This window comes from Narcine bancroftii, chromosome 11 (assembly GCF_036971445.1).
Source record: "Narcine bancroftii isolate sNarBan1 chromosome 11, sNarBan1.hap1, whole genome shotgun sequence".
Taxonomy (NCBI): Eukaryota; Metazoa; Chordata; class Chondrichthyes; order Torpediniformes; family Narcinidae; genus Narcine; species Narcine bancroftii.
Genome location: NC_091479.1, coordinates 48,778,109 through 48,784,498, shown reverse-complemented (window position 1 = coordinate 48,784,498; position 6,390 = coordinate 48,778,109). Strand labels below are relative to the sequence as shown.

The following is a 6,390-nucleotide window of genomic DNA, read 5'->3' as shown; positions in this document are numbered from 1 at the left end:
GTTGGGGGCGAGAACTGGATGGGCACTATTTCCTGAAAGTCATCTGCTACGTGTGAGTTATCTCACACCCATTTTTTTTGGGAGTTACCACATTGCGCGGTTTAGACGGGAGGGGGTATTTTTAACCTCCTACCTGTTTTTTTTTTCCTTTTTTTGTATTATTAGATTTAAGAGTGAAGGGTTTTCTTTTGTCTTTATTAAAAAAAGCATAAGAAAGTATTTGATTGTTTAAAAAACTAAAAATTCATGAGGTTTTTTTTGTAAAGTTTATTCAGTTGATAAGGAATATTTGAAATTTAAATGTGAATGGGATGGATAAGTTTTTTTTAATATTTTTTCTTTAACTTTAAGGTGAAAGAAGTGGTAATTCTGGTGAATATTATTTTGCTAGTTTAGTTATAGAATGAAGGGAATAATGGTGAAAGTTATAAATTGAATTGTACAATTCTTAATGAGGCTTGAATTTTGTTTGTGGTTTATGCTCCATTTGTTGAAGATATAGATTTCGTTGTAGATGTGTTTTTATTATTTGGATATCTGAATTTTAACGTAATGATTGGGGATATTTAAATGTGGTATTGGAGCTTTTATTGGATAATTATTCAAGATTAAAAGGGAAAAATGGTGGAAGAGTACAAAATTTGATTTGTACAATGTTTAATGAGGTTGGAATTTTGTTTTAAGATGGCAGTTTATGTGACTAATATGATGATAGATGTGTAGTTAGTTGATATTTGGTGAAGAAATATATGGAGAATATATAGAGAAAGTTTTTTTTTCCATCTTTTTTTTTCTCATGCTACAATTTTTTTTAAAGAATTGATTATTGTTTAAGAATTTTTGATAGACAATGTTACTAATTTTACTAATTTTTTATATTAAGTTTGAGTTAAATATATGTTTCATCTTAACTCCATTTGTTAAATATATGCATTTAAGTTTGATTTAAATATGTTTACAAGGACTGCCTAAAGAAATCTCTTGGTGCCTGCCACATTGACCACCGCCAGTGGGCTGATAACGCCTCAAACCGTGCATCTTGGCGCCTCACAGTTTGGCGGGCAGCAGCCTCCTTTGAAGAAGACCGCAGAGCCCACCTCACTGACAAAAGGCAAAGGAGGAAAAACCCAACACCCAACCCCAACCAACCAATTTTCCCTTGCAACCGCTGCAATCTTGTCTGCCTGTCCCGCATCGGACTGGTCAGCCACAAACGAGCCTGCAGCTGACGTGGACTTCTTACCCCCTCCATAAATCTTCGTCCGCGAAGCCAAGCCAAAGAAATATGTTTTTTAAGTCTGATATCTTAGTATTAATTACTTTTCTTTTTGTTAGTATTTTAATTGGTTATGTTTTTGTTTTTTTTTGTAGGTGGGTTTTTTTCTCACATATATTATTAACTTTATTAATTCTTCACTCTTTATTTTGGGGGGAAGGGGGGGTTGGACTAATTTGAGTTGGGTTATTAATGTGTAATAATTATTGGGGAGGGTATAGTTTATTTAGATTACTGATACTGTATTGTAATTTTATTATTTTGTTCATAATTTTTTTAATGTAATTCTATATGTTATTCATGTTATAAAATCTTAAATAAAGTTTAAAAACAAAAAAATGATGTCGGCCACAACCGGTATGAATCGGTGATAAAAATTAATCGTACCAGTGAATTCTTGCAGCCCCTTCATTATGTGGGGTTTGAGGAAGCACTTAACAAACTCTACCTTTTCAAGGAGGGTTTAGTTCCGTGCCAGTTGATTTGACCCCCAAGGAAGTCGAACGTTTCCAACCTGAACTAGCACTTAGCAAGGTTTATATAGTAAGTCCAAATTCCCGCAGCCAGGTGCACAGTCACATTAGACGGTCTCTGTTCAGCTTCATTGCCACCACTTTGACATCTTGTGGTTACTGCCACCCTCTGCTGTTGGAGAATATCCTCCTTGGTCTCAGCCCCTCAATGCAACTAAGAACCCCTGAAATGCCCCTAATGTTTTGGCCTTCATCACTACTCCTGGCAAGGCATTCCTGGCACCCACAACTCTGTGTAAAAACAAGTACCTCTCATATTGCCCTAATCCTTCCTCCCTTTGCTTTAGACAGATGTCTTCTAGTGTTTGCTACTCCCATTTGGGTTTCAGGCAAACTGAAGGGCATCTTTCATCGAGTTTCTGGTTTTCCAGCAGTTCTGGATGTCTGTCTCCGGATGCTCTGCTCCGTGGACCACCCCGCAGTATCCCATCTCGTCCTAGAGTCTCTGTGTCAGACATTCTGTGCTGACCACTGCCTGATGGCTTTGTGGTCAAATGTGTTTGTCTATGAAACCATTCCCAGGAAGGTAAAGGGGCAAAGTCCTGCTGACTGGAACATTGTGCAGCACCAGGGCCAGGCCAATCTTTCGCAACACCTGAGCCAGGTAGAACCTCAGCACATAGCAGCATTTGGTGCCCTTGCACTTTGGTTGCAAGCACAGCCACACACAATTATGGCCATGCTGGTTACACCCTTGTCCCCATTGATTGACGATGTACACGGTCCTTCTCCAGACTCTATCCATTTTGGACCCCCACATGCATAGGAAATTTGTTTTGGGAATTGACAGGGTGGTGGTGTGGGGATGGGCCAAACCTGGCCCACGTGCAGCAGGTCCGAAAGTTCCTTGCACATTGCACCTGATAATCAGGTTTTACCCGAATGACAGAGATGGGTATCTCTGTGGTTCTCCCTGTCTCCTGGACCTGGGGGTCTTTGTACTGCTCCCCATCTCCTTAAGTTGGTGCTTTGTTCTCCACCACCCCCACAAGAAATCCAAGACCCTGGATGAAGGGCAGAGGCGCAGAGAGATCAGTGAGAACACGGGTAATTTCAACAGGGTGGGGTCCATCCAGGCGCCTGATAACAGGAGGAATCAAGTGGGAAGGAGGATGCAGGGCATTCGATAGCAGGACATTGCGAGAGAGTGGATTCCTCGAACTCTTGAGGGGAGAAGGCGCTGGTCGATCCATCGGTTTAGGTGGGGCAGGGTATAGACATGGCAGCTGACTGGAATTGTCAGCGGGTTACTGAGACCTGGGAAAGGAGGGGAAGGAGGGTGCAGTAGTGTTCTGAGAGTGCTGAGGGAGAGGCAACATGGGTGCCACCTCAAGGCAACGGTCCCCTGATTGATTGCAGGGATGGGCTCTGTAAATAGACTCAAAGATATCCAGCACAGAGCATCTTTGTCACCCTGCCATCAGGAAGGAGATATGGAGGAATAAAAGCAGAGCAGCCAGGGAGGGAAATAGCTTCTTCCCACAGGCCGTGCGATTGACAAGGCAACATGAGCTGGATGGGAGCTAAGAATGAAAAGGGTGAGAGGAATATGGACTGATTACAACAGCTCAGCTAGCAGGAGAGAGGGGCTGAAGGGCCTGTTTCTGTTTTTTTCTATCTGGACCAGCCTTTTGAGTTCAAGCTTTAAAAAAACCAATCATTTTTAAATTTAATATCAACGGTACAGAATGAATCAAGAGACAAGATGTCTGTCCAGCAGCAAGCGTCGAAGGCACTTCCTGAAACGGAGGCTCTGAAACCACAGGGAGGTTCTGGACGGAAAGAGGCCCAGCTTCTTCGGGAAGGAGGAGAGGAGAGGCAGGGGAAATGCGGGGGAAGGGAACGGGAGGGGAGGGGCGAGGGATGCCGTCCACCGTTCACCTCCCCTTTCCTCTAACCCGTTCCCCTCCCCTTTCCACTGCCCGTTCCCCTCCCAATTCCCCTCCCCACTTCCGTTTCCCAGTTCCCATCCCCCGCTCGCCTCCCCCATTCCCCTCCCCCTTCCCTTCCTCCTGCTCCTAACCCTAACCCCTAACAAAATCCTAAATCTAACCTTAACACTACCGATACCCCCTACCAACACTCCACGTCCCCTAACTCTACCCCCATCCCGTCCACTAACCCTAACTTTATCCCTACGCCTATGCCGCCCCCTAACCCCAACCCTAATGCTACCCACCATCCCCTAACCCCAAACCTCACTCCTCCTCTACCCCCCTGCTCCTACCCCCTTCCCCTATACCTAACACAAGCCCACTTCCCCGAACTATAAACCTAACCATAAACTAAGATATAGCCCTACCCCATGTCTCCTAACACTAACCCTAATGCTACCTCTACAATGCTCCTAACCCTAAACCTAACTCTACCCAACTACACCAACCCTAAATTAAACCCTACCCCTATCGCTTACAACCTACGCCCTTCCCCTAACCCTACCTCCTACCCCTTCCCCATACCCACACCCCCTACAACTACCCCCTTCCCCTAACCCAACCTCCTACCCCTTCCCCATACCCACACCCCCTACAACTATCCCCTACCCTATCCCTTACAACCTACCCCTTCCCCTAACCCTACCTCCTACCCCTTCCCCATACCCACACCCCCTACCACTACCCCTACCCTATCCCTTACAATTTACCCACTTCCCCTAACCCTACCTCCTACCCCTTCCCCATACCCGCACCCCCTACCACTACCCCCTACCCTACCCCTTACCACAACCCCTACCCTTACCCCCTTCCACTACCCTCTTTCTCCTACCCCCTTCCCCTCCCCCTCCTTCCCCTAGGTTAGGGGTAGGAAGGGGAAAGGGAAGGGGGAGGGGAAGGGGAGGAGGAGAAGGGGAGGGGAAGGGGGAGGGTTAGGGGAGGGGAAGGGGGAGGGGAAGGGGAGGGGGTAAGGGGAAGGGAAGGGGAGAGGGGAAGGGGGAGGTGAAGGGTGGAGGGCTGGGGTTATGGCATATGTGTGAGGGCAGGGGAAGGGGAAGGTAAGCGGGAGGGGGTTGGGATGGAGGAGGGGTAGAGGAGAAGAGGGGAAGTGGGTGAAGCGACATGGAAAAGGCAGGGAATGGGGTTGGCAGGGCCAGAGGGAGAAGAAAGGGAGGGATATAGGCCATCATGATGTTGTCCGTCCTCTGTTCAGCTGGGATGCGAGGTTCTTCTGGACTCGTGTCTTGTCTCTGAGATCGCTCCTTCTCCTGGGAAGAGAAATACGAGTGATAGAGATACTATCGTGTCTTGTCTCTGAGGCCTGATCACAATGACTTTGGAGGGTCCCAACTCTTCCCCCATCATCCCCCCTACCTCTGAACACTGAAGACTTTCCCCTTCCTCTGCTTTACCTGAGGAAGTGTGTTTTGGCGAAAACCACAATCTCTCTCTGCAGAGCTCAGAGCAACGTGTCTCCATCAGGCAACACCCTGGTTCTCCATGATATGGCAGCAAGTTGCTAGACAATCATGGATGGATCAGTCGAGACCGTTCAGCTGATCCATCTGAACCTACCCCACAACAATGTTACCCTCCCCTCCCTCACACCAGTACCCTCCATTTTTCTTTAATTCCTGTCCATATTAAAATCCTTTTCATGCCTTTTTTGGACCAGCCTCCGCTACTACCCCGGTAATGCATTCCAGCCACCCACTACATTCTGTGTGAGTAAAATGTACCCCTCACGTCTTGCCTAAAGTTCCCTCAGCTCACCTTATTTAGACATCCTCTGGTATTCTCGCCCCAGGAATGCACACAATATTCCAAGTGTGGCATGACTAGAATTTTATACATCTGCAAAGTTACCTCTCGGTTTTTGAACTCAATCCCGACTCCTGAAGGCCAGCACACAATACACCATCTTAAACTCCCTCTCAATTTGCACAGCAACCATGAGTGATTTATGGAGCAGGATCTAAATATTTCTCTGTCCTGCACACTGTTCATAATCCTGCCATTAACCAAGTGCTCTGCCCACACATTTTTGTAATCCGCATTCAATAAAGATATTGGTCTATATGAATCTACTTTTAATGGGTCTCCAACCTTCTTTGGAATAACTGTTATTCGTGCCCTTGAAAATGACTCTGGAAATAAACCTGGACCAGTTGCTTATTTAAGTACATCTGTATTTAAAGGATTCAACTCCATCTGTCACTTCTCTGCAAACTGGATGACCTATGACAACCTTCTACACTGTCTACAACATCTCTACCTCTGTGTCATCCCCTGACGTACCCACCCTTCCACTCCCATCATCATTCATAAAAATCACAAAGAGCAGGGGTCCCAGAGCAGATCCCTTTGGAGCGCCACTAGTCATTGTTCCATTTTTTTTTTTTTCTTTTTTTTTTTTTTTTTTTATTTTTTTTTTTTTTTTTTTTTTTTTTTTTTTTTTTTTTTTTTTTTTTTTTTTTTTCTTACCTTTTTTTTTTTTTTTTTTCTTTTTTATTTTTTTTTTTTATTTTTTTTTTCTTTTTTTTTTTTTTCTTTTTTTTTTTTTCTTTTTTTTTTTTTTTTTTTTTTTTTTTCTTTTTTTTTTTTTTTTTTCTTTTTTTTTTTTTTTTTTTTTTTTTTTTTCTTTTTT

At 44.5% G+C, this 6,390-nt stretch overlaps 1 long non-coding RNA gene across 1 annotated transcript in view; it reads right to left on the bottom strand.

The window, feature by feature from the left end:
• Positions 1–4,609: 4,609 nt before the first annotated feature.
• Positions 4,610–6,390, bottom strand: part of LOC138745349 (uncharacterized) — a 5,968-nt gene continuing 4,187 nt past the window's right edge. The window contains exon 4 of the long non-coding RNA XR_011346203.1: positions 4,610–5,011. This is a non-coding gene — a long non-coding RNA (uncharacterized lncRNA). The remainder of the gene's footprint in view (positions 5,012–6,390) is intronic.